This window comes from Carassius auratus, unplaced genomic scaffold, assembly GCF_003368295.1.
Source record: "Carassius auratus strain Wakin unplaced genomic scaffold, ASM336829v1 scaf_tig00039397, whole genome shotgun sequence".
Lineage (NCBI taxonomy): Eukaryota > Metazoa > Chordata > Actinopteri > Cypriniformes > Cyprinidae > Carassius > Carassius auratus.
This window is the reverse complement of record NW_020526510.1, coordinates 48635-76219: the sequence shown is the minus strand read 5'-3', so window position 1 is coordinate 76219 and position 27585 is coordinate 48635. Positions and strand designations below refer to the sequence as shown.

The 27585-nt window shown below is 44.6% G+C and overlaps 12 non-coding genes and 1 pseudogene across 12 annotated transcripts; all 13 read right to left on the bottom strand.

Moving 5' to 3' along the window:
• Window positions 1–1873: 1873 nt before the first annotated feature.
• LOC113083862 (U1 spliceosomal RNA) lies at window positions 1874–2037 on the bottom strand. Its single transcript, XR_003283474.1, has one exon. It is a non-coding gene; the product is annotated as a U1 spliceosomal RNA (small nuclear RNA).
• Window positions 2038–2411: 374 nt separating this feature from the next.
• On the bottom strand, window positions 2412–2602 carry LOC113083873 (U2 spliceosomal RNA). Its single transcript, XR_003283484.1, has one exon. It is a non-coding gene; the product is annotated as a U2 spliceosomal RNA (small nuclear RNA).
• Window positions 2603–4497: 1895 nt separating this feature from the next.
• LOC113083861 (U1 spliceosomal RNA) lies at window positions 4498–4661 on the bottom strand. Its single transcript, XR_003283473.1, has one exon. It is a non-coding gene; the product is annotated as a U1 spliceosomal RNA (small nuclear RNA).
• Window positions 4662–5035: 374 nt separating this feature from the next.
• Window positions 5036–5209, bottom strand: LOC113083883 (uncharacterized; annotated as a pseudogene).
• A 7148-nt stretch (window positions 5210–12357) lies between these two features.
• LOC113083860 (U1 spliceosomal RNA) lies at window positions 12358–12521 on the bottom strand. The gene has a single exon (XR_003283472.1). It is a non-coding gene; the product is annotated as a U1 spliceosomal RNA (small nuclear RNA).
• A 375-nt stretch (window positions 12522–12896) lies between these two features.
• Window positions 12897–13087, bottom strand: LOC113083872 (U2 spliceosomal RNA). Its single transcript, XR_003283483.1, has one exon. It is a non-coding gene; the product is annotated as a U2 spliceosomal RNA (small nuclear RNA).
• Window positions 13088–14983: 1896 nt separating this feature from the next.
• LOC113083859 (U1 spliceosomal RNA) lies at window positions 14984–15147 on the bottom strand. Its single transcript, XR_003283471.1, has one exon. It is a non-coding gene; the product is annotated as a U1 spliceosomal RNA (small nuclear RNA).
• Window positions 15148–15522: 375 nt separating this feature from the next.
• LOC113083882 (U2 spliceosomal RNA) lies at window positions 15523–15707 on the bottom strand. The gene has a single exon (XR_003283489.1). It is a non-coding gene; the product is annotated as a U2 spliceosomal RNA (small nuclear RNA).
• Window positions 15708–22734: 7027 nt separating this feature from the next.
• Window positions 22735–22898, bottom strand: LOC113083894 (U1 spliceosomal RNA). Its single transcript, XR_003283493.1, has one exon. It is a non-coding gene; the product is annotated as a U1 spliceosomal RNA (small nuclear RNA).
• Window positions 22899–23272: 374 nt separating this feature from the next.
• Window positions 23273–23460, bottom strand: LOC113083876 (U2 spliceosomal RNA). Its single transcript, XR_003283487.1, has one exon. It is a non-coding gene; the product is annotated as a U2 spliceosomal RNA (small nuclear RNA).
• A 188-nt stretch (window positions 23461–23648) lies between these two features.
• LOC113083867 (U1 spliceosomal RNA) lies at window positions 23649–23814 on the bottom strand. Its single transcript, XR_003283479.1, has one exon. It is a non-coding gene; the product is annotated as a U1 spliceosomal RNA (small nuclear RNA).
• A 368-nt stretch (window positions 23815–24182) lies between these two features.
• On the bottom strand, window positions 24183–24375 carry LOC113083875 (U2 spliceosomal RNA). Its single transcript, XR_003283486.1, has one exon. It is a non-coding gene; the product is annotated as a U2 spliceosomal RNA (small nuclear RNA).
• A 1899-nt stretch (window positions 24376–26274) lies between these two features.
• LOC113083866 (U1 spliceosomal RNA) lies at window positions 26275–26436 on the bottom strand. Its single transcript, XR_003283478.1, has one exon. It is a non-coding gene; the product is annotated as a U1 spliceosomal RNA (small nuclear RNA).
• Between the last annotated feature and the right edge of the window lie 1149 nt (window positions 26437–27585).

Here is a 27585-nt window from a genome sequence, read left to right as displayed (position 1 = left end):
GAGGAAGCCGGACACGGCGATGCCCATCTCGGCTTTGGTAAGTTTTGGGAGACCTAAAAACGCTGGGGGATGGTACCCTGATAGCACACATACATCTAGGAGACGTCTATTTGACATATGAATTTACATCTGCAAGATGTAGTTTAAGGCTGTTTGCTCATCTGCAATACGTCTATTGGACGTCTCCTTTTAGCAGTGTTTGGAAGGTTACTTTGGAAATGTAATAGGTTACAGATTACAAGTTACCCTGTTTAAAATGTTATAGTAGTATAACTTTTCAATTACTTTATTAAAGTAATGTAACTAATTACTTTTGAGTACTTTTAGATTACTTTTCTAAATTTGTGAAAATTAAATAATAATAAATAAAAACATATACATCAACTCAAATACAGTTATCTAATAAGCATGTGTCATTCCTGTATAATAAACTCCTGAAACATTGGTGTTTTTTTAAACTGCTGTCTCTTTGTATATGATATGATAGGTAAAATGCATGACGTGACACAGAGCAGTTCTAGAAATGATGTTTATGTGCTCATGTACTCCTATATTGAGGCGGCAGAGGCTGACAACACTGCAAGCTTCAGTAGGCCTATTTGTATTAAATGAAACTGCATGTTTTTGCCATTAATTTACAGGAAGGGCGGACTGGGAAAAACAAAAAAATCTGTTAAAATTCTGGAAATTATTAGGGCGTATGTCTCAGAACAGTCAGTGCAATTTGGGAAAGAAATCAGTGAAATCTGTATGTGGATGTGTGTAAATATTCAAATGTAATTGCCTTGTAATCGTTAAAAATTTCATAAGTAACTTTAATTTAATTACTAATTTTTTCTTCGTAACTGTAACTAATTACAGTTACATTCATTTTGTAATTAAATTACGTAATGCTGTTACATGTAACTAGTTACTCCCCAACACTGCCTTTTAGATGTCAGATAGATGTCAATTAGATGTCTTTTAGATGTTTATGATTTAGAAGGTATATAAAACTGACATCTGAAAGGCGTATGTCAGACGTTTGTAGATGGCAGATGCTTTCCAGATCAACAGTTCTTTAACAGACATCTTGCAGACGTAAGTGTGCTATCTGGGTAGTACCCTCCCCTGTCTACAACGTCACCGGGCCTCGTCCCGATCGGCCTGACGGAAAGTACGGCATGGCTCGTAACTCCCAAACGGTTGGTCGCAGAGCCACGTGCCTTATGTCACCGGAATCCTTGGCTCGAGCCGAACGAGACGCAGGTCTCAGATTGGCCCGTCGCTCTGACGAAATTTTCGGGTATTTTGGATTTTGTCGAAAACCTTCTTTTGCAACCTGGCGCCAGGTATTTGGCCCAGTCCCACCCAAATCAGCACAGAAAGCTTCTCTGGAGTCTGACTGTCAATAATCATCCAAAAAAAGAGGACATTTCCATTCACCTTGGCGAGGGGACCTCAAAACGTGCTAAGGTGGCGTGTCCGAGGTGGCTCGAATGGCTATAACTCCAGGAAGGAGTGAGATCCCTTCACCCAAATCGGCACACCTGTGCAGGGGCTCAGTCCGAGGCCAGGTGAAAAAGGGCGCGGCGACAGGCCACTAGGTGTCGCTGTAAGCGACAACAAAATTAATACGAATCGAAAAAAAGGACAACCAAACAACATGGAGACAGTTACAGCTAGGCTGCAGTCAGTCCAATCTACTTTCAAAGTAAGGTCTGCGCTATGTTCGAACTAAACTACCCACCAGGGTCCGATTTTTCAAGAGCGCAAGTGACTTTGTTTCACAGGCGCACAACACATATCTCGCATGTGACAGAACTCCCCATTCTGAAAGGAAAATAAATAAAAAACTGTAAAAACCTCTTCTGCTTTGTTTCACCAACAATTTCAGGGGAGAGCGCGAACGCAGTCCCCCACTACCATAAATTATGCAGTCGAGATTCCCGCATTTGGGGAATTCGCAGGGGTCAGCATGGCCGGAGTGCAATGGACAAGCCTCGCCCTGGGTGAACCGCCTTCTTGATCATGGTGTCTCCCCTGCCAGGTAAGTATGAAGGCCCAGGCGGTCAGCCAGAGGTGTGATTTGCATCTCTACCATCCTCACCAACGGTTAGCCCTCCGCCCCCCCTCCAGGAAAGGAAGGACGGGTGCCTTCCGTTACTGGCCTGGAAACTGCCAAGCTCATGGGCCGGTGCTTCCCAACGCCAGTTTTAGATGACTCTCTTTAAACAAACACACCTGATTCGATGCGTCACCTCGTCTGTGAAAGACTTCAAGACCTCAGGTGGGTGCATCGTTAGTGGAAGAGTCCAAGACCCCAGGTGGACACATCAGGAAAAAAGTTTGCAATAAACCACAGCATCTGCAATGGCAGCTCTCATTCCTTGTTCTGCTATTCGACACAATAAATGGCAATCCCCAAAAAGGGAAAGCACACCGTTCCTGGAGACACTGCAATACCAGGCCGATGCATGGAGTGGACGGAGCAAGCCCCGGCTCCAGCTCCGTGATCTAAAAATCCATTTAATATGTAGTCCCCGGACGGGGGACGTATCAGATATTAAACTGATAAGAACAGATACTACACTTGATCTTAGCCAAAAGGCCGAGAAGCGATGCTGCTAAGACGCAGCAGGGAGGAAGCCGGACACGGCGATGCCCATCTCGGCTTTGGTAAGTTTTGGGAGACCTAAAAACGCTGGGGGATGGTACCCTGATAGCACACATACATCTAGGAGACGTCTATTTGACATATGAATTTACATCTGCAAGATGTAGTTTTAAGGCTGTTTGCTCATCTGCAATACGTCTATTGGACGTCTCCTTTTAGCAGTGTTTGGAAGGTTACTTTGGAAATGTAATAGGTTACAGATTACAAGTTACCCTGTTTAAAATGTTATAGTAGTATAACTTTTTCAATTACTTTATTAAAGTAATGTAACTAATTACTTTTGAGTACTTTTAGATTACTTTTCTAAATTTGTGAAAATTAAATAATAATAAATAAAAACATATACATCAACTCAAATACAGTTATCTAATAAGCATGTGTCATTCCTGTATAATAAACTCCTGAAACATTGGTGTTTTTTTAAACTGCTGTCTCTTTGTATATGATATGATAGGTAAAATGCATGACGTGACACAGAGCAGTTCTAGAAATGATGTTTATGTGCTCATGTACTCCTATATTGAGGCGGCAGAGGCTGACAACACTGCAAGCTTCAGTAGGCCTATTTGTATTAAATGAAACTGCATGTTTTTGCCATTAATTTACAGGAAGGGCGGACTGGGAAAAACAAAAAAATCTGTTAAAATTCTGGAAATTATTAGGGCGTATGTCTCAGAACAGTCAGTGCAATTTGGGAAAGAAATCAGTGAAATCTGTATGTGGATGTGTGTAAATATTCAAATGTAATTGCCTTTGTAATCGTTAAAAATTTCATAAGTAACTTTAATTTAATTACTAATTTTTTCTTCGTAACTGTAACTAATTACAGTTACATTCATTTTGTAATTAAATTACGTAATGCTGTTACATGTAACTAGTTACTCCCCAACACTGCCTTTTAGATGTCAGATAGATGTCAATTAGATGTCTTTTAGATGTTTATGATTTAGAAGGTATATAAAACTGACATCTGAAAGGCGTATGTCAGACGTTTGTAGATGGCAGATGCTTTCCAGATCAACAGTTCTTTAACAGACATCTTGCAGACGTAAGTGTGCTATCTGGGTAGTACCCTCCCCTGTCTACAACGTCACCGGGCCTCGTCCCGATCGGCCTGACGGAAAGTACGGCATGGCTCGTAACTCCCAAACGGTTGGTCGCAGAGCCACGTGCCTTATGTCACCGGAATCCTTGGCTCGAGCCGAACGAGACGCAGGTCTCAGATTGGCCCGTCGCTCTGACGAAATTTTCGGGTATTTTGGATTTTGTCGAAAACCTTCTTTTGCAACCTGGCGCCAGGTATTTGGCCCAGTCCCACCCAAATCAGCACAGAAAGCTTCTCTGGAGTCTGACTGTCAATAATCATCCAAAAAAAGAGGACATTTCCATTCACCTTGGCGAGGGGACCTCAAAACGTGCTAAGGTGGCGTGTCCGAGGTGGCTCGAATGGCTATAACTCCAGGAAGGAGTGAGATCCCTTCACCCAAATCGGCACACCTGTGCAGGGGCTCAGTCCGAGGCCAGGTGAAAAAGGGCGCGGCGACAGGCCACTAGGTGTCGCTGTAAGCGACAACAAAATTAATACGAATCGAAAAAAAGGACAACCAAACAACATGGAGACAGTTACAGCTAGGCTGCAGTCAGTCCAATCTACTTTCAAAGTAAGGTCTGCGCTATGTTCGAACTAAACTACCCACCAGGGTCCGATTTTTCAAGAGCGCAAGTGACTTTGTTTCACAGGCGCACAACACATATCTCGCATGTGACAGAACTCCCCATTCTGAAAGGAAAATAAATAAAAAACTGTAAAAACCTCTTCTGCTTTGTTTCACCAACAATTTCAGGGGAGAGCGCGAACGCAGTCCCCCACTACCATAAATTATGCAGTCGAGATTCCCGCATTTGGGGAATTCGCAGGGGTCAGCATGGCCGGAGTGCAATGGACAAGCCTCGCCCTGGGTGAACCGCCTTCTTGATCATGGTGTCTCCCCTGCCAGGTAAGTATGAAGGCCCAGGCGGTCAGCCAGAGGTGTGATTTGCATCTCTACCATCCTCACCAACGGTTAGCCCTCCGCCCCCCCTCCAGGAAAGGAAGGACGGGTGCCTTCCGTTACTGGCCTGGAAACTGCCAAGCTCATGGGCCGGTGCTTCCCAACGCCAGTTTTAGATGACTCTCTTTAAACAAACACACCTGATTCGATGCGTCACCTCGTCTGTGAAAGACTTCAAGACCTCAGGTGGGTGCATCGTTAGTGGAAGTGTCCAAGACCCCAGGTGGACACATCAGGAAAAAAGTTTGCAATAAACCACAGCATCTGCAATGGCAGCTCTCATTCCTTGTTCTGCTATTCGACACAATAAATGGCAATCCCCAAAAAGGGAAAGCACACCGTTCCTGGAGACACTGCAATACCAGGCCGATGCATGGAGTGGACGGAGCAAGCCCCGGCTCCAGCTCCGTGATCTAAAAATCCATTTAATATGTAGTCCCCGGACGGGGGACGTATCAGATATTAAACTGATAAGAACAGATTTTTCTTTCGAAAAAGTTTTATTGTCACCATTTACATTTTTTCCATTTGCATTTTTTCTTTTTCACACACCATTTTCTTTTTAATCACACATTAAAACAAGCAATTTAATATATAATAAAAACACATGGTACAATGAAAGAAACAATCATTGTTAAAAAGCATTTGATTAAAACCACAGTGTTTTGCTTGTTTTTAAAAGTCCATTATTGAGGTGTGTTTAAAAGGTGCGGTCAGTTCCAAAAGTAAAATACAAATTTTAAAAAAAGCAAACAAGCCTCGTATATATATATATGTTAATAAAACCTCTTTCATGATAAAACAATATTATATATATTATATATAGCATTGATGTTACCTTTAGCTCGCATGCATGGAGGGTTACCGTAACGCGCTTCCCCACCAGCAGGTTTCTGGTGGCCCAGATGGCATCCTTGATGACGTTGAGGGTGAGCCAGAGCGAGGTAAATTTCTGTGCCGTCAAGTCCTTCAAGCCCCGGCCCACCCCAAGGATGGCGAGCTGGTACCCGAACTGGGCCCCACCCGCTGGTAGGCACGGGAAATACAGGGGGCCGGTCTTGGCCCACAGGTCCCGCGCAGTGCTGCACTCCCAGAGCAGGTGGTGGACGGTCTCCGGGGAATTGCAGCCGGACCGCGGGCAGATGGGGTTCTTGGCCATGCCTCTGGAGTGCATAACCGCCCTGACCGGGAGGATCTCATGAGCCACCATCCACGATAAGTCCTTGTGCCTGTTCTGGAGAGCGGGGTGAGCCGCGTTCCGCCAAACCTGTTTGGCCTCACTTGGTGTGAGGCCCGGAACTGGACTCACCGGTTCCCGGTCCTGCACAACAGAGATGAGAGACTTGTGTTGAGTTAAAATGGTGACATCTTCACTCTCTAAAAGGTATTTCTTTAAAAACTTTTTTATAAAACTGTACTCTTTGGGCAAGTTAAAAGACACTGGGGTTTTCAAGTCCACTGGTAAAATTTTCAGTGTTCGTAGGTAAGACCCCATCCAAAATCGCGCCATTGCAGCCGTCTTGTTTTCTTTGGATGGGGTCGTGGCATAACTAATGTGCAGGGCGGTGAAGCGGCTGCCTAAAAACAGGTGGGGGTCTGGGAGGCCTTTTCCACCGTTCTCCGGCCTTTTCTTGATGGTCTCCCTCTTCAGGCGCTCCCACTTGGACCCCCACAGGAAGTAAAACACCGCCCTCTCCAGTTTCCCCAGGAACCACCGAGGGGGGCTAAAAACAGAACAGACAAGTAAAATCAGAGGTAAAATCACAGATTTAAAAATTAAAACCTTGCCTTCCATCGTCATCTGTCTTAGTCCCCAAAACCCCAGTCTTTTCCTAACTTTCCCTAACAAGTCAGTCCAGTTTTCCCGTCCACCCCCGTCTTTATCAAATTTAACGCCTAAAATCTTAAAATCGTTGTCTTTAAAAACCAAATCAAGTCCTCCTGTGTCCACGTCTCCCCACGGCCCGAAGAGCTGGGCCTCGGACTTGTTTCTATTGAGTTTGGCGCCCGAGGCCCGACCGTACCAGTCAGTCAAGTCCAGTGCTCTTCGTATTGATAAAACGTCTGTGGCTAAAAGAGTTACGTCGTCCATATATAAAACACAGGTCGCCGTCAGTCCCCCCGTCCCAGGAACGTCCAGTCCTTTGATCCATTTGTCCCTTCTCAAGATCTGTGCCAGTGGCTCGATGCAAGCCACATACAGAAGAGGAGATAAAGGACATCCCTGACGGACACCACTGTGTATGTTCACAGCTTTGGAAAGATGCCCATTTATTAGAATTTTGCTGACTATTCCCTTGTACAGCAGTCCCACCCAGGCTATAAACCTCTTTGGAAACCCCATTTTCTCCAGAACCTGGAAGAGGTACTGGTGCGAGACTCGATCAAATGCTTTTTCAAAATCTAAATTTAGGACTACTAGCCGAATATTTCTGTCTCTCGCGTAACAGATGGCGTCTCTAATCAGCACTAGGTTGTCTGTTATCTTTCTTCCGGGCACAGAACAAGCTTGATCCGGGTGAATCACGTCCTCTAAAACAGTTGACATGCGTGTTGCTAAAACTTTGCTAAAAAGTTTATAATCGAAATTTAAAAGTGTTATGGGTCTCCAGTTTTTTAAGTCAGTCCAGTCACCTTTTTTGTGAAGTAAAGAAACTATCCCTATTCTAAAACTGTCTGGAAGTCTGTCGAGGGTCTCAAACTCTTTAAAAACTGTCAAAAGCTCTTGTCCTAAAATGTCCCAAAATGTTAGATAAAACTCCAGGGGAAGTCCATCCACTCCTGGGGACTTCCCCTTTTTAAAACCTCCAAGAGCTTTTTGGGTTTCTAAAATGTTCAAATCTTGGGCTAAAATCTCATTTTGACAGTCGACCCTTTTCTCAACAAAATTTAAAACTTCTTTTACGGTGTCTGAGTGTACCTTTTTAAAACTATATAAAGCCCCATAAAATTTTTCCACATCCTCTAAAATCTCTTTTGTCGTGTTAACCTCCCTATCCCCTGTTTTAACCCTGGTTAACCCCCCACCCCTTGTTATTATTTTCTTAAAAAAATATCTGGTACACTTTTCCCCTTCTTCAATTTCTCTCTCTTTGCTTCTTAAAAGGACCCCTTTACTTTCTATATTGGCTAAAACTGACATTTCCTTTTTTACATCCTGGATTTCATTGTTAAAATCAAAACCATTATTTAAAAGATTAAAATACCTTTGTAGTCTTTTTTGCAACCCCAACATGCATTTATTTTCCCTACTCTTCTTTTCTTTCCCTATCTTTCTAAAAAACTGTCTCGTCCGGTCCTTTACCATCTCCCACCACTGTGCACGTGTATCATAAAAGTCTTGGAGGGTCTGCCATTGGCTGAACTGTTCCCTATATTCTAAAATTACATTCTGGTCTTCCAACAGGGAACAGTTCAGCTTCCACAGCCCTCCCCCTACCGTCACACCCATGGGCAGTGAAAGGGTGCAAGACAGCATCATGTGATCAGAGAAAAAAAGGGGGGTTAATGTAGCATCGGTTGGCGGGCAGTCCCTTGTAAACACGTAGTCGATTCGAGAGGCTTTGGTACCATCACCACTGAACCAGGTGAAGCCCTCCTCTCTTTGATGCAAAATTTTAAAACAGTCGACTAAATTAAAATCTCTGACTAAACCCTGCAATAAAACCGACGTTTTGTCCACTCTAAAATCCTCCCCTACCCTTTTCCTGTCTGTTTTAGATAAAACACAATTAAAATCCCCTGCTACCATTAGGGGAGCCCTACCTAGCATGTGGGGTTGCAAGTCTTCTAAAAGCTCATATCTTTCGTTCTTTTCCGTAAAACCATATACATTAAGAACATTAAAATCCCTGTCTAAAAAGGTCAGATTTACTAAAAGTGCCCGGCCTTGCCTCACCACAGTGCTGCCCTTCACCAAGATGTTAGGATTATTAATTAAAACCGCAACTCCGTCGTTTTTGTTAAAATTTGATCCGCTCCATATGGAGGCTCCTGCGGACCATAGCTCTTCCATTTTTGTGTACCTAGTTAAAAAGGGCAGAGAACACTCTTGTAATAAAAACAAATCTGACTTAAAAGATTTTAAAAGGGACAAAATACTCTGTGCTCTAATGGTGGACCTCACACTTCTGACATTGATAGTAGAGATGGTGAGGGCCATGAGCAGTAGGGTTAAAAAGGTATGAGGCATTTAAAACAGAAGACAATAAAAAGACTACAAAAATATGATTAAAATCATGTTACATCTTGTAGCATTTGTCTTTCCTTTTCCCCAGATGAGCTGAGGTCAGGAGGGCAAATGCCTGTCGCTTCAGAGGCCACAGAGAGAACCTCTTGTGGCTCCTTTGGCGATGATGCTGTTAGCTTAATGTGCAAAAAGGAAACCTCATTAGGGGACTCTAGGGGCCACATGCGCTCCAGATCTACCGAGTCGGAACTATCGAGCTTATATGCTGCCCTAGATTTTTTCTCCTCCGTTACAATCAGAGGAGACCCCGCAGGTCTTTTTTGCACCTGAGCATTAGGGAGTGAACACTCTGTCTCACTCCCGGTGGATTCTTCCACCCCATCCGAAACTGTTACCAGTGATTCTTCCTCACTTTCCTCTCCTTCCATTACCACTTCCTGTTCCATTGCCTCCGCCCCTGTGGCCGCCCCACTTCCTCCTTCCTGCCCAATCCCTGAGGCCGGCTGGGAATTTGAAATTCCCGCCAAAACCTCAGGGACCGCCTCCTCTCTCCTTTGTTCCTTCGTTTGTTGCCCATGTGGGGCGGCCATTTTTAGCTTGTTGGCAAAACTTTTAGGGCAGTCTCTGTAGAGATGGTTTGTTTCTCCACAAAGATTGCACCGTCTGCCATTGGTACAGTCATCAAAATTGTGACCAATTTCTCTACACTTCCCACAGATTAACTCTTGGCATGCTTCAGCTAAATGACCAAACCTTCCACACTTTCTGCAGAGTTTGGGCATTCCTTGATAATGTATGTAGCCTCTGTTCTCTCCGAGCACAATCATGGAAGGCAGATGTTTCAGGCCCTGGTAGCCCCCAGCGTCTTCCCATTGTTTAATGGGAATTCGCCAGGAGCATGTCCAAATGCCATCTTCATCTAACACTTTGACAGGCTGGCCTCGAACAGTGCAAAATCTACCCAACCAAACATAAATATCATCTCCAGTCACGGTTTCATTGAACATCCTGACAATCACAGTTTTAAGTGTGTTATCAGAAAGTTTCTCAACAGTGAACATGGAGAACTGGGCTTTAACTGATTCAAACCTTTGCCAAAAGTCATTAAGTAGGGAAGCGGTTTTAAAACTAACATCAAATCCTTTGTTCAAGGGCAGAGTCATCAAACAATTCAGGTCATCACATTTAAAAGCTAGGGTCTTTTGGATCAGCTTCCTGGAAAAGTCCATACGGGACATTCCCAGGAGCTTCCCCTCACCCTGCCTGAATAAAAAACGCACGCTGTGGTGCCTCCGCACGCCGGCACGGGCAGCCGACATGATGGAGGCACCAACAGCCTAAAAACTTAAAACAACAATAAATACAACAATAAATAACAAAATAAATAATTAAAAGACCTCACCTTAAAACTTGTTGGAGCCCGAAGCAGCAGAGTTCAATATACCTCTCGAAGTTGTGTGACTCAAGATATGAAACGATCTCGAGTCAGGAAACCTCCAAGAGGCGATCGCAGTCTCAACCGTCCGACAAGATACTTGATCTTAGCCAAAAGGCCGAGAAGCGATGCTGCTAAGACGCAGCAGGGAGGAAGCCGGACACGGCGATGCCCATCTCGGCTTTGGTAAGTTTTGGGAGACCTAAAAACGCTGGGGGATGGTACCCTGATAGCACACATACATCTAGGAGACGTCTATTTGACATATGAATTTACATCTGCAAGATGTAGTTTTAAGGCTGTTTGCTCATCTGCAATACGTCTATTGGACGTCTCCTTTTAGCAGTGTTTGGAAGGTTACTTTGGAAATGTAATAGGTTACAGATTACAAGTTACCCTGTTTAAAATGTTATAGTAGTATAACTTTTTCAATTACTTTATTAAAGTAATGTAACTAATTACTTTTGAGTACTTTTAGATTACTTTTCTAAATTTGTGAAAATTAAATAATAATAAATAAAAACATATACATCAACTCAAATACAGTTATCTAATAAGCATGTGTCATTCCTGTATAATAAACTCCTGAAACATTGGTGTTTTTTTAAACTGCTGTCTCTTTGTATATGATATGATAGGTAAAATGCATGACGTGACACAGAGCAGTTCTAGAAATGATGTTTATGTGCTCATGTACTCCTATATTGAGGCGGCAGAGGCTGACAACACTGCAAGCTTCAGTAGGCCTATTTGTATTAAATGAATCTGCATGTTTTTGCCATTAATTTACAGGAAGGGCGGACTGGGAAAAACAAAAAAATCTGTTAAAATTCTGGAAATTATTAGGGCGTATGTCTCAGAACAGTCAGTGCAATTTGGGAAAGAAATCAGTGAAATCTGTATGTGGATGTGTGTAAATATTCAAATGTAATTGCCTTTGTAATCGTTAAAAATTTCATAAGTAACTTTAATTTAATTACTAATTTTTTCTTCGTAACTGTAACTAATTACAGTTACATTCATTTTGTAATTAAATTACGTAATGCTGTTACATGTAACTAGTTACTCCCCAACACTGCCTTTTAGATGTCAGATAGATGTCAATTAGATGTCTTTTAGATGTTTATGATTTAGAAGGTATATAAAACTGACATCTGAAAGGCGTATGTCAGACGTTTGTAGATGGCAGATGCTTTCCAGATCAACAGTTCTTTAACAGACATCTTGCAGACGTAAGTGTGCTATCTGGGTAGTACCCTCCCCTGTCTACAACGTCACCGGGCCTCGTCCCGATCGGCCTGACGGAAAGTACGGCATGGCTCGTAACTCCCAAACGGTTGGTCGCAGAGCCACGTGCCTTATGTCACCGGAATCCTTGGCTCGAGCCGAAACGAGACGCAGGTCTCAGATTGGCCCGTCGCTCTGACGAAATTTTCGGGTATTTTGGATTTTGTCGAAAACCTTCTTTTGCAACCTGGCGCCAGGTATTTGGCCCAGTCCCACCCAAATCAGCACAGAAAGCTTCTCTGGAGTCTGACTGTCAATAATCATCCAAAAAAAGAGGACATTTCCATTCACCTTGGCGAGGGGACCTCAAAACGTGCTAAGGTGGCGTGTCCGAGGTGGCTCGAATGGCTATAACTCCAGGAAGGAGTGAGATCCCTTCACCCAAATCGGCACACCTGTGCAGGGGCTCAGTCCGAGGCCAGGTGAAAAAGGGCGCGGCGACAGGCCACTAGGTGTCGCTGTAAGCGACAACAAAATTAATACGAATCGAAAAAAAGGACAACCAAACAACATGGAGACAGTTACAGCTAGGCTGCAGTCAGTCCAATCTACTTTCAAAGTAAGGTCTGCGCTATGTTCGAACTAAACTACCCACCAGGGTCCGATTTTTCAAGAGCGCAAGTGACTTTGTTTCACAGGCGCACAACACATATCTCGCATGTGACAGAACTCCCCATTCTGAAAGGAAAATAAATAAAAAACTGTAAAAACCTCTTCTGCTTTGTTTCACCAACAATTTCAGGGGAGAGCGCGAACGCAGTCCCCCACTACCATAAATTATGCAGTCGAGATTCCCGCATTTGGGGAATTCGCAGGGGTCAGCATGGCCGGAGTGCAATGGACAAGCCTCGCCCTGGGTGAACCGCCTTCTTGATCATGGTGTCTCCCCTGCCAGGTAAGTATGAAGGCCCAGGCGGTCAGCCAGAGGTGTGATTTGCATCTCTACCATCCTCACCAACGGTTAGCCCTCCGCCCCCCCCTCCAGGAAAGGAAGGACGGGTGCCTTCCGTTACTGGCCTGGAAACTGCCAAGCTCATGGGCCGGTGCTTCCCAACGCCAGTTTTAGATGACTCTCTTTAAACAAACACACCTGATTCGATGCGTCACCTCGTCTGTGAAAGACTTCAAGACCTCAGGTGGGTGCATCGTTAGTGGAAGAGTCCAAGACCCCAGGTGGACACATCAGGAAAAAAGTTTGCAATAAACCACAGCATCTGCAATGGCAGCTCTCATTCCTTGTTCTGCTATTCGACACAATAAATGGCAATCCCCAAAAAGGGAAAGCACACCGTTCCTGGAGACACTGCAATACCAGGCCGATGCATGGAGTGGACGGAGCAAGCCCCGGCTCCAGCTCCGTGATCTAAAAATCCATTTAATATGTAGTCCCCGGACGGGGGACGTATCAGATATTAAACTGATAAGAACAGATACTACACTTGATCTTAGCCAAAAGGCCGAGAAGCGATGCTGCTAAGACGCAGCAGGGAGGAAGCCGGACACGGCGATGCCCATCTCGGCTTTGGTAAGTTTTGGGAGACCTAAAAACGCTGGGGGATGGTACCCTGATAGCACACATACATCTAGGAGACGTCTATTTGACATATGAATTTACATCTGCAAGATGTAGTTTTAAGGCTGTTTGCTCATCTGCAATACGTCTATTGGACGTCTCCTTTTAGCAGTGTTTGGAAGGTTACTTTGGAAATGTAATAGGTTACAGATTACAAGTTACCCTGTTTAAAATGTTATAGTAGTATAACTTTTTCAATTACTTTATTAAAGTAATGTAACTAATTACTTTTGAGTACTTTTAGATTACTTTTCTAAATTTGTGAAAATTAAATAATAATAAATAAAAACATATACATCAACTCAAATACAGTTATCTAATAAGCATGTGTCATTCCTGTATAATAAACTCCTGAAACATTGGTGTTTTTTTAAACTGCTGTCTCTTTGTATATGATATGATAGGTAAAATGCATGACGTGACACAGAGCAGTTCTAGAAATGATGTTTATGTGCTCATGTACTCCTATATTGAGGCGGCAGAGGCTGACAACACTGCAAGCTTCAGTAGGCCTATTTGTATTAAATGAAACTGCATGTTTTTGCCATTAATTTACAGGAAGGGCGGACTGGGAAAAACAAAAAAATCTGTTAAAATTCTGGAAATTATTAGGGCGTATGTCTCAGAACAGTCAGTGCAATTTGGGAAAGAAATCAGTGAAATCTGTATGTGGATGTGTGTAAATATTCAAATGTAATTGCCTTTGTAATCGTTAAAAATTTCATAAGTAACTTTAATTTAATTACTAATTTTTTCTTCGTAACTGTAACTAATTACAGTTACATTCATTTTGTAATTAAATTACGTAATGCTGTTACATGTAACTAGTTACTCCCCAACACTGCCTTTTAGATGTCAGATAGATGTCAATTAGATGTCTTTTAGATGTTTATGATTTAGAAGGTATATAAAACTGACATCTGAAAGGCGTATGTCAGACGTTTGTAGATGGCAGATGCTTTCCAGATCAACAGTTCTTTAACAGACATCTTGCAGACGTAAGTGTGCTATCTGGGTAGTACCCTCCCCTGTCTACAACGTCACCGGGCCTCGTCCCGATCGGCCTGACGGAAAGTACGGCATGGCTCGTAACTCCCAAACGGTTGGTCACAGAGCCACGTGCCTTATGTCACCGGAATCCTTGGCTCGAGCCGAAACGAGACGCAGGTCTCAGATTGGCCCGTCGCTCTGACGAAATTTTCGGGTATTTTGGATTTTGTCGAAAACCTTCTTTTGCAACCTGGCGCCAGGTATTTGGCCCAGTCCCACCCAAATCAGCACAGAAAGCTTCTCTGGAGTCTGACTGTCAATAATCATCCAAAAAAAGAGGACATTTCCATTCACCTTGGCGAGGGGACCTCAAAACGTGCTAAGGTGGCGTGTCCGAGGTGGCTCGAATGGCTATAACTCCAGGAAGGAGTGAGATCCCTTCACCCAAATCGGCACACCTGTGCAGGGGCTCAGTCCGAGGCCAGGTGAAAAAGGGCGCGGCGACAGGCCACTAGGTGTCACTGTAAGCGACAACAAAATTAATACGAATCGAAAAAAAGGACAACCAAACAACATGGAGACAGTTACAGCTAGGCTGCAGTCAGTCCAATCTACTTTCAAAGTAAGGTCTGCGCTATGTTCGAACTAAACTACCCACCAGGGTCCGATTTTTCAAGAGCGCAAGTGACTTTGTTTCACAGGCGCACAACACATATCTCGCATGTGACAGAACTCCCCATTCTGAAAGGAAAATAAATAAAAAACTGTAAAAACCTCTTCTGCTTTGCTTCACCAACAATTTCAGGGGAGAGCGCGAACGCAGTCCCCCACTACCATAAATTATGCAGTCGAGATTCCCGCATTTGGGGAATTCGCAGGGGTCAGCATGGCCGGAGTGCAATGGACAAGCCTCGCCCTGGGTGAACCGCCTTCTTGATCATGGTGTCTCCCCTGCCAGGTAAGTATGAAGGCCCAGGCGGTCAGCCAGAGGTGTGATTTGCATCTCTACCATCCTCACCAACGGTTAGCCCTCCGCCCCCCCCTCCAGGAAAGGAAGGACGGGTGCCTTCCGTTACTGGCCTGGAAACTGCCAAGCTCATGGGCCGGTGCTTCCCAACGCCAGTTTTAGATGACTCTCTTTAAACAAACACACCTGATTCGATGCGTCACCTCGTCTGTGAAAGACTTCAAGACCTCAGGTGGGTGCATCGTTAGTGGAAGAGTCCAAGACCCCAGGTGGACACATCAGGAAAAAAGTTTGCAATAAACCACAGCATCTGCAATGGCAGCTCTCATTCCTTGTTCTGCTATTCGACACAATAAATGGCAATCCCCAAAAAGGGAAAGCACACCGTTCCTGGAGACACTGCAATACCAGGCCGATGCATGGAGTGGACGGAGCAAGCCCCGGCTCCAGCTCCGTGATCTAAAAATCCATTTAATATGTAGTCCCCGGACGGGGGACGTATCAGATATTAAACTGATAAGAACAGATTTTTTTTTTTTTTTTTATTAAACCAAAATATACATTCCATCAGAAAGTATAACCATCAATCCAACACATTCTTACTTTGCTCTTATACCTTCTTAGAAACAGGCTAAATAGACCTTTGTATTACTTTGCATAACCGTGGCATTTTAAGCTACAGACAGAATAAACATTTATTTATCAAAGCATTCTATATGTTCTTCAAAGGTGAAAATTCCATTACCCACAAAATAGATATTCCATGAAAAGAAAAAAACAGAAAGACAAACCCAAGCTAGAAAATTGGCTCTTTTGCTTACCCCACTCCGACTTTTGGCAACCCTCCCCACACTCTCTTTGTTTTTTCCTCCCCAAAACAGCATTTAAATGCTTTCACCTCAGTTACTATTTTACACAACAGTCGCAAAAACACAGTCTCTGACGCCAAACGAGGTATTTGCTTTCTTAAACAATCAGTTCTCCATTCCCACAGTACATGTTTCCCTTCTGAAACCACCACCCAAATTACTCTTCTTCTTTCCTTTACAAAGCCCTCCATCCCTTCCCCATAGAGGACTAGATTCCTTGTGATTTTCGGTCCCCCCCACCTTTCCCACCACATAGTCACTAACTTCCAGAATGTAACTGCCCCTGGACAGGACCAAAAGGTATGCTCTACAGTTTCGTCCTGGCCACATCCAACTGGGCACATTGGTGACCTCCCTGAGCCATGTCTGTATAGTCGCTCCCTCACAGGCAGCCGACCCAGCGCGGCCAACCAATTTAAATCTTTACAAAACCCAGTCAAATAAGTAGGCTGCAACATGGCCCAATCTACTCTATATGGTGGGACAATTTTCTCTGCCCCAGCCACTAGCTCGTCCCTCAATCTACTGTACAGCTGCCTATGCTGAAAGATCAAAGATTGCTCCAAACACCATGGTTTCCCCATTATGAAATCTGCCACTCTCTGATAGTAAGCCGGCCTATTTGTTGACCATGGCATTGTTGCCCTCCATGAGCTAATGGATCGCAATGGAAAAGCCAGCCAAAACTGGGCCAAAATTCTTGCATTATGCACTTCCTCTTGTATTGCTAATTGGGCAGAAGAGGAAAGGAAGATTGCATCCATTTTTAAGGGGATACAAGGAACCCCCCTCCCTCCCTCCTTCACATGGCAGTACATCTGTGTTCTCGCCACCATCTCAGTACCGTTATTCCAAAGAAAAGAAAAAACCAGCTTCTCCAACTTCCTACCATATAAAAAAGGTACAGGAAAAATATAGGCCAAATAATTCAGACTCGGGAGTAGGTCTGTCCTCACAACTTCCAGCCTACCCCACATCGATAGCCCCCTTAATTTCCACCTAGCTATCTTTGTTTGTGCTACTTTGAACCTAGCCATCCAGTTCTCCCGAGCACTATTCTTTCTGAAAAATCTGATCCCTAGGATCTTCAATCCCTCTGCACAAAAGTTATACCCACCTGGCACAACTGTTCTTTCTGCCCACTGGCCTGCAAACATTACAGAAGACTTACTCGCGTTTACACGCGCACCTGAAGCCTCGCAAAAGCCTTTAATGATTTTGCATACTGTCTCAAAGTCCAAATCTGAGGTTAGGAACAATGTCATATCGTCTGCATATGCAGACACCTTTGCACACGTACCCCTGCCTCCAGGTAAATGCATGCCTGTCAACGAATCAGCCACCCTCAAAGCTGCCATCAGGGGCTCTAGAGACAGAACATAGAGCAGAGGCGACAAAGGACACCCCTGTCGAACCCCACCCAACTGCTCCACCCTCCCTGAATAATATCCATTTATCCCTATCCTGCTTGAAACCCTACTATACAACAACTTTACCCATGACCTGAAGACTGGACCAAACCCCATACGCACCAAGGTGGCCATTAAAAAACCATGACTTACCCTGTCGAAAGCTTTCTCCTGGTCCAGGCTCAAAATCGCCAGAGGGAGCTGCCGCTGTTCCGCCCAGTACAGAATGTCTCTCACCAAAGCTAGGTTTAAAACGCCGGACCTACCCGGCACTCCGCAAGTTTGGTCTGGCTGCACTACCACCCCAATCACCTTCTTAAGCCGCTCTGTTATCACCTTGGCCAATACCTTGTAATCAGTTGTTAACAAGGTTATTGGCCTCCAGTTTGTTAACTCCTCCTTATTACCTTTCTTGTGTACCAATGTCACCAAACCCATTCTCATTGTCAATGGCAGCTCTCCTCTTTCTATGCTTTCCTGATAGACACAGACTAGCTCTGAGCCTATCCAGGGCAAAACTGTCCTATAAAACTCCGCTGGGAGGCCGTCACAACCTGGGGCTGTGCCCCCTTTGAGTGAGGATATCGCAGAGCTTACTTCCTGCAGTGACAAGGGACCTTCCAATGCTTCCCTCTCCTCCTCTTCCAGAGTTTTCTCCAATGCATCCAAGAACTTGTCCCCGGAACAACCCGTAGAACCTCTACAGCTAAATAGCTCCCTGTAAAAGTCCTCAACAACTCTCAACATCCCCTCTACAGTTGCTTCAACCCCTCCATCCTTCCTCAAACCCTCTATGAAACTACGCTTTTGCCGGCTCCGCACGGTGGAGAAGAAAAACCTTGTTGGCCTTTCATCTAAAAGGCGTTTTTGTGCACCTGACCACAACAAAAATGACTTGGCTTCATTCCAGTAAAAATCCTTCATAGCCCCTTGAAGGTACCTGGCCCTAGCCCACCCATCTGTTGTTCCCAATGCACCCCCTCCATATAGCAATTGCAATTCCTCAGACCACCTACCTACTTTAGCCCGCATACACCTCGCCTTCTCTCTACCCCAACTATGACAGAAAAGGGCCACACGATCTTTAAAACCTTCCCACCACGCGGCATAAGTCTCAAACAGACTCTGCAGATTTTTCCACCCAGCCACTAAATTATAGAGAGCTACACAGAAGGTTCTGTCCTTTAGAAAGGAGGTGTTAAACCTCCACACACCCCTCCCTCTCTTCATGCCCCCGACCTCTGCCCACACCCCCACTAAACAGTGATCCGAGCACCACATTGGAATCTGTGTATAGTTTCGTAGCCTCACATGTCCCGGGAAGAATAAGTAATCCAGCCTGGAAGACTCCTGCTTGCTATTTCGCCATGTATAGGTGGGCTCTTGACCTCCTGCCCCCCGGAAGGAGTCTTGCAAAGAAAACCCAGCAACCAAAAGAGCCAATTCTTTACCCGAATCATTATCAAGGGACATATTGAAATCCCCTCCCATAAGTAGCAATCTATTTGTAAACAAGACTGGTGCCAAGTTATCTAAAAACCCCTTCCTATCCCCCAACTTACTTGGTACATACACATTAACAAAACGAAAAGCCACCCCCCTCCACCTGGCATCCACCACCACCACTCTCCCTGGAACCACCACATTAGCAGATTCAATTATGAATTCCCAGGAATAAAACAAAATGCCCACACCATCCGATCTTACATTCCCTACTCCCCAACAGGAAGGCCCCACCTCCCACCCCGCAGAAAAAACAGATACATCTTCTTTTCCTTGTAAATGGCATTCTTGTAAAAAACAAACATCAAAAGGCAACATCTTTAAAGAAAGATAAATTGAAGTCCTCCTCTGTACCATTTTAAGCCCCCTTGTATTTAATGTTGCCACCCTTAAACAAACCATAAAAAAGCAAAAGAAACCCTGAGTTGCCCTTCCAAAATTCACATACTCCCCTTACCCAAAACCCTTTTTCCCTCTACCTTTCCCAACTGATACTTCCATCCATTCCTCCCCTTCTCCCCTCCCCCCTTCCTCTTCCTCCCCTTTGCCCCCTTCCCCCATACTCTTACTCAGAATTGATTTAACCTTTCTCAAGACACCTTCATTTCCCTTTTTCCCCTTTGCCCCTTCATCCTCTAAACACCTCCCCTCGATGTCCATCTCACCTCCCTCTTCCCAGTCTTGTCTGGTTCCTGGTTCTTGAGTCTGGAATTTGCTGCATTTCTGCTCTCTTTCCCCAGCCCCCCCCCCTCAAAAGGCCTCCGTCTCCTTATACCTTGACCCACGTCAATGTTCAGCACGTCCTCTTGCTGCTTGCCCCCACTGCTTGACGTCTCTGCTACCTCCTGCTCTGTCTCCTCATAGATCCCACAAAGAACCTCTGCCACATCTATTTCAGACCACACTTGTGAAGGTGCCAACTGATGTGCCTCTTCCTCACCTCCTCTTTGTTCTGACCCATCTCCTATTTCCTCTGCTTGCTCATTCAAGTCTTTTCTGTGGTTTAAACCTGAGGGCCCTGCCTTCTGGCCATCTCCTTCCTCTGATACATTCATCAGCAGACTTTCAAAATCTGCTTGCAAGTCCGGTCCTTCTTTAAAAAGGCTGGCATAAGATCTCTGTTTCTTAGGGCACACTCTGAACAGATGATCTTTTCCCCCACATAGGCTGCAGGTCTTTGGCTCTGGACAGTCTGTGGCCATGTGCTCCACTGATCCACAAAAACGGCACCGCTGCCCTGCACAATCTGCCTTTACATGCCCACGAGCACCACACCTTCTGCAATACAATGGCTGACCCGGATAGTGAAGGAATCCTCTGTTTGATCCTATGAAAAAGGATCCTGGAGGGTGGACAAGTCCCCCTGGCAATGCTGGATCTGCCCGCAGTTTCACCAAATATCTCCGTTTACCTGTCCAGATACCAAACCGATCTTTCAGGCGCTCTCCCCCTTTCACTGTCTCGCAGTATCTGGCCAGAAAGGTTAAAACATCTCCATCCTCCACAAAAGGGTTATAAAGGTGAATTATCAAGGGCAAAAAGTCCTGTGCAAATGCTGGATGTAGCTGGAGGCCCTTCAAACGCTGATGATCTTTCTTCTTTTCCCAAGCCTCAAAAAACGCAACGCAATCCCTTAACTGAAAAAAGGTTAAATCCATAAATCCAGAAGATGAAAAATCTTGCAGACAAAAAACCAAAGAAGCTGGAACTCCAAAAATTTCCCTTAACAGTTCAGTCACCACGAAGTCACGTCCAAATCTCTTTTTCACCTCTGCATCCGAATCCACCTTGAGTTGTAGCCTGACAGTGTTCTTCAGCCGCACCACCATGGTCGGCAAAGGTGTATCTACTCTCGCTGAATCCATTTGGTTTGATCACACTTGATCTTAGCCAAAAGGCCGAGAAGCGATGCTGCTAAGACGCAGCAGGGAGGAAGCCGGACACGGCGATGCCCATCTCGGCTTTGGTAAGTTTTGGGAGACCTAAAAACGCTGGGGGATGGTACCCTGATAGCACACATACATCTAGGAGACGTCTATTTGACATATGAATTTACATCTGCAAGATGTAGTTTTAAGGCTGTTTGCTCATCTGCAATACGTCTATTGGACGTCTCCTTTTAGCAGTGTTTGGAAGGTTACTTTGGAAATGTAATAGGTTACAGATTACAAGTTACCCTGTTTAAAATGTTATAGTAGTATAACTTTTTCAATTACTTTATTAAAGTAATGTAACTAATTACTTTTGAGTACTTTTAGATTACTTTTCTAAATTTGTGAAAATTAAATAATAATAAATAAAAACATATACATCAACTCAAATACAGTTATCTAATAAGCATGTGTCATTCCTGTATAATAAACTCCTGAAACATTGGTGTTTTTTTAAACTGCTGTCTCTTTGTATATGATATGATAGGTAAAATGCATGACGTGACACAGAGCAGTTCTAGAAATGATGTTTATGTGCTCATGTACTCCTATATTGAGGCGGCAGAGGCTGACAACACTGCAAGCTTCAGTAGGCCTATTTGTATTAAATGAAACTGCATGTTTTTGCCATTAATTTACAGGAAGGGCGGACTGGGAAAAACAAAAAAATCTGTTAAAATTCTGGAAATTATTAGGGCGTATGTCTCAGAACAGTCAGTGCAATTTGGGAAAGAAATCAGTGAAATCTGTATGTGGATGTGTGTAAATATTCAAATGTAATTGCCTTTGTAATCGTTAAAAATTTCATAAGTAACTTTAATTTAATTACTAATTTTTTCTTCGTAACTGTAACTAATTACAGTTACATTCATTTTGTAATTAAATTACGTAATGCTGTTACATGTAACTAGTTACTCCCCAACACTGCCTTTTAGATGTCAGATAGATGTCAATTAGATGTCTTTTAGATGTTTATGATTTAGAAGGTATATAAAACTGACATCTGAAAGGCGTATGTCAGACGTTTGTAGATGGCAGATGCTTTCCAGATCAACAGTTCTTTAACAGACATCTTGCAGACGTAAGTGTGCTATCTGGGTAGTACCCTCCCCTGTCTACAACGTCACCGGGCCTCGTCCCGATCGGCCTGACGGAAAGTACGGCATGGCTCGTAACTCCCAAACGGTTGGTCGCAGAGCCACGTGCCTTATGTCACCGGAATCCTTGGCTCGAGCCGAACGAGACGCAGGTCTCAGATTGGCCCGTCGCTCTGACGAAATTTTCGGGTATTTTGGATTTTGTCGAAAACCTTCTTTTGCAACCTGGCGCCAGGTATTTGGCCCAGTCCCACCCAAATCAGCACAGAAAGCTTCTCTGGAGTCTGACTGTCAATAATCATCCAAAAAAAGAGGACATTTCCATTCACCTTGGCGAGGGGACCTCAAAACGTGCTAAGGTGGCGTGTCCGAGGTGGCTCGAATGGCTATAACTCCAGGAAGGAGTGAGATCCCTTCACCCAAATCGGCACACCTGTGCAGGGGCTCAGTCCGAGGCCAGGTGAAAAAGGGCGCGGCGACAGGCCACTAGGTGTCGCTGTAAGCGACAACAAAATTAATACGAATCGAAAAAAAGGACAACCAAACAACATGGAGACAGTTACAGCTAGGCTGCAGTCAGTCCAATCTACTTTCAAAGTAAGGTCTGCGCTATGTTCGAACTAAACTACCCACCAGGGTCCGATTTTTCAAGAGCGCAAGTGACTTTGTTTCACAGGCGCACAACACAAATCTCGCATGTGACAGAACTCCCCATTCTGAAAGGAAAATAAATAAAAAACTGTAAAAACCTCTTCTGCTTTGTTTCACCAACAATTTCAGGGGAGAGCGCGAACGCAGTCCCCCACTACCATAAATTATGCAGTCGAGATTCCCGCATTTGGGGAATTCGCAGGGGTCAGCATGGCCGGAGTGCAATGGACAAGCCTCGCCCTGGGTGAACCGCCTTCTTGATCATGGTGTCTCCCCTGCCAGGTAAGTATGAAGGCCCAGGCGGTCAGCCAGAGGTGTGATTTGCATCTCTACCATCCTCACCAACGGTTAGCCCTCCGCCCCCCCTCCAGGAAAGGAAGGACGGGTGCCTTCCGTTACTGGCCTGGAAACTGCCAAGCTCATGGGCCGGTGCTTCCCAACGCCAGTTTTAGATGACTCTCTTTAAACAAACACACCTGATTCGATGCGTCACCTCGTCTGTGAAAGACTTCAAGACCTCAGGTGGGTGCATCGTTAGTGGAAGAGTCCAAGACCCCAGGTGGACACATCAGGAAAAAAGTTTGCAATAAATCCACAGCATCTGCAACGGCAGCTCTCATTCCTTGTTCTGCCTATTCGCCACATAAATGGCAATCCCCAAAGGGAAAAGCACACCGTTCCTGGAGACACTGCAATACCAGGCCGATGCATGGAGTGGACGGAGCAAGGCCCCGCTCCGCTCCTGTGATCTCAAAATCCATTTAATATGTAGTCCGGATGGGGGATATCAGATATTAACTGATAAGAACAGATACTACACTTGATCTTAGCCAAAAGGCCGCGAGAAGCGATGCTGCTAAGACGCAGCAGGAGGAAGCCGGACACGGCGATGCCCATCTCGGCTTTGGTAAGACAACCAAACAACATGAGACAGTTACAGCTAGGCTGCAGTCAGTCCAATATGTGACAGACTCCCCATTCTGAAAGGAAAATAAATAAAAAACTGTAAAAACCTCTTCTGCTTTGTTCACCAACAATTTCAGGGGAGAGCGGCGAACGCAGTCCCGCCACTACCATAAATTATGCAGTCGAGATTCCCGCATTTGGGGAATTACGCAGGGGTCAGCATGGCCGGAGTGCAATGGACACGCCTCGCCCTGGTGAACCGCCTTCTTGATCATGGTGTCTCCCCTGCCAGGTAAGTATGAAGGCCCAGGCGGTCAGCCAGAGGTGTGATTTGCATCTCTACCATCCTCACCAACGGTTAGCCTCCGCCCCCCTCCAGGAAAGGAAGGACGGGTGCCTTCCGTTACTGGCCTGGAAACTGCCAAGCTCATGGGCGGTGCTTCCCAACGCCAGTTTTAGATGACTCTCTTTAAACAAACACACCTGATTCGATGCGTCACTCGTCTGTGAAAGACTTCAAGACCTCAGGTGGGTGCATCGTTAGTGGAAGAGTCCAGACCCAGGTGGACACATCAGGAAAAAAAGTTTGCAATAAACCACAGCATCTGCATGGCAGCTCTCATTCCTTGTTCTGCTATTCGACACAATAAATGGCAATCCCCAAAAAGGGAAAGCACACCGTTCCTGGAGACACTGCAATACCAGGCCGATGCATGGAGTGGACGGAGCAAGCCCCCGGCTCCAGCTCCGTGATCTAAAAAATTCCATTTAATATGTAGTCCCGGATGGGGGACGTATCAGATATTAAACTGATAAGAAACAGATACTACACTTGATCTTAGCCAAAAGGCGAGAAGCGATGCTGCTAAGACGCAGCAGGGAGGAAGCCGGACACGGCGATGCCCATCTCGGCTTTGGTAAGTTTTGGGAGACCTAAAAACGCTGGGGGATGGTACCCTGATAGCACACATACATCTAGGGAGACGTCTATTTGACATATGAATTTACATCTGCAAGATGTAGTTTTAAGGCTGTTTGCTCATCTGCAATACGTCTATTGGACGTCTCCTTTTAGCAGTGTTTGGAAGGTTACTTTGGAAATGTAATAGGTTACAGATTACAAGTTACCCTGTTTAAAATGTTATAGTAGTATAACTTTTTTCAATTACTTTATTAAAGTAATGTAACTAATTACTTTTGAGTACTTTTAGATTACTTTTCTAAATTTGTGAAAATTAAATAATAATAAATAAAAACATATACATCAACTCAAATACAGTTATCTAATAAGCATGTGTCATTCCTGTATAATAAACTCCTGAAACATTGGTGTTTTTTTAAACTGCTGTCTCTTTGTATATGATATGATAGGTAAAATGCATGACGTGACACAGAGCAGTTCTAGAAATGATGTTTATGTGCTCATGTACTCCTATATTGAGGCGGCAGAGGCTGACAACACTGCAAGCTTCAGTAGGCCTATTTGTATTAAATGAAACTGCATGTTTTTGCCATTAATTTACAGGAAGGGCGGACTGGGAAAAACAAAAAATTCTGTTAAAATTCTGGAAATTATTAGGGCGTATGTCTCAGAACAGTCAGTGCAATTTGGGAAAGAAATCAGTGAAATCTGTATGTGGATGTGTGTAAATATTCAAATGTAATTGCCTTTGTAATCGTTAAAAATTTCATAAGTAACTTTAATTTAATTACTAATTTTTTTCTTCGTAACTGTAACTAATTACAGTTACATTCATTTTGTAATTAAATTACGTAATGCTGTTACATGTAACTAGTTTACTCCCAACACTGCCTTTTAGATGTCAGATAGATGTCAATTAGATGTCTTTTAGATGTTTATGATTTAGAAGGTATATAAAACTGACATCTGAAAGGCGTATGTCAGACGTTTGTAGATGGCAGATGCTTTCCAGATCAACAGTTCTTTAACAGACATCTTGCAGACGTAAGTGTGCTATCTGGGTAGTACCCTCCCCTGTCTACAACGTCACCGGGCCTCGTCCCGATCGGCCTGACGGAAAGTACGGCATGGCTCGTAACTCCCAAACGGTTTGGTCGCAGAGCCACGTGCCTTATGACACCGGAATCCTTGGCTCGAGCCGAACGAGACGCAGGTCTCAGATTGGCCCGTCGCTCTGACGAAATTTTCGGGTATTTTGGATTTTGTCGAAAACCTTCTTTTGCAACCTGGCGCCAGGTATTTGGCCCAGTCCCACCCAAATCAGCAACAGAAAGCTTCTCTGGAGTCTGAGTGTCAATAATCATCCAAAAATAGAGGAAATTTCCATTCACCTTGGCGAGGGGACCTCAAAGCGTGCTAAGGTGGCGTGTCCGAGGTGGCTCGAATGGGCTATAACTCCAGGAAGGAGTGAGATCCCTTCACCCAAATCGGCACACCTGTGCAGGGGCTCAGTCCGAGGCCAGGTGAAAAAGGCGCGGCGACAGGCCACTAGGTGTCGCTGTAAGCGACAACAAAATTAATACGAATCGAAAAAAAGGACAACCAAACAACATGGAGACAGTTACAGCTAGGCTGCAGTCAGTCCAATCTACTTTCAAAGTAAGGTCTGCGCTATGTTCGAACTAAACTACCCACCAGGGTCCGATTTTCAAGAGCGCAAGTGACTTTGTTTCACAGGCGCGACAACACAAATCTCGCATGTGACAGAACTCCCCATTCTGAAAGGAAAATAAATAAAAAACTGTAAAACCTCTTCTGCTTTGTTTCACCAACAATTTCAGGGGAGAGCGCGAACGCAGTCCCCCACTACCATAAATTATGCAGTCGAGATTCCCGCATTTGGGAATTCGCAGGGGTCAGCATGGCCGGAGTGCAATGGACAAGCCTCGCCCTGGGTGAACCGCCTTCTTGATCATGGTGTCTCCCTGCCAGGTAAGTATGAAGGCCCAGGCGGTCAGCCAGAGGTGTGATTTGCATCTCTACCATCCTCACCAACGGTTAGCCCTCCGCCCCTCCATCCAGACCCCGAAGCCGCCCTACCATAGAAGGTCTGCCTTCCGTTACTGGCCTGGAAACTGCCAAGCTCATGGCCGGTGCTTCCCAACGCCAGTTTTAGATGACTCTCTTTAAACAAACACACCTGATTCGATGCGTCACCTCGTCTGTGGTAGGCCTATTTGTATTAAATAAAACATGCCATGTTTTGCCATTAATTTACAGGAAGGGCGGACTGGGAAAAAACAAAAAATTCTGTTTAAAATTCTTGGAATGTATTATGGGCGTATGTCTCAGAACAGTCAGTGACATTTGGGAAAGAAATCAGTGGAAATCTGTATGTGGATGTGTGTAAATATTCAAATGTAATTGCCTTTGTAATCGTTAAAAATTTCATAAGTAACTTTAATTTAATTACTAATTTTTTCTTCGTAACTGTACACTAATTACAGTTACATTCATTTTGTAATTAAATTACGTATGCTGTTACATGTAACTAGTTACTCCCCAACACTGCCTTTTAGATGTCAGTAAGATGTCAATTAGATGTCTTTTAGATGTTTATGATTTAGAAGGTATATAAAACTGACATCTGAAAGGCGTATGTCAGACGTTTGTAGATGGCAGATGCTTTCCAGATCAACAGTTTCTTTAACAGACATCTTGCAGACGTAAGTGTGCTATCTGGGTAGTACCCTCCCCTGTCTACAACGTCACCGGGCCTCGTCCCGATCGGCCTGACGGAAAGTACGGCATGGCTCGTAACTCCCAAACGGTTGGTCGCAGAGCCACGTGCCTTATGTCACCGGAATCCTTGGCTCGAGCCGAACGAGACGCAGGTCTCAGATTGGCCCGTCGCTCTGACGAAATTTTCGGGTATTTTTGGTTTTGTCGAAAACCTTCTTTTGCAACCTGGCGCCAGGTATTTGGCCCAGTCCCACCCAAATCAGCACAGAAAGCTTCTCTGGAGTCTGAGTGTCAATAATCATCCAAAAAAATAAGAAATTTCCATTCACCTTGGCGAGGGACCTCAAAACGTGCTAAGGTGGCGTGTTCCAGGTTGGCTCGAATGGCTATACTCCAGGAAGGAGTGA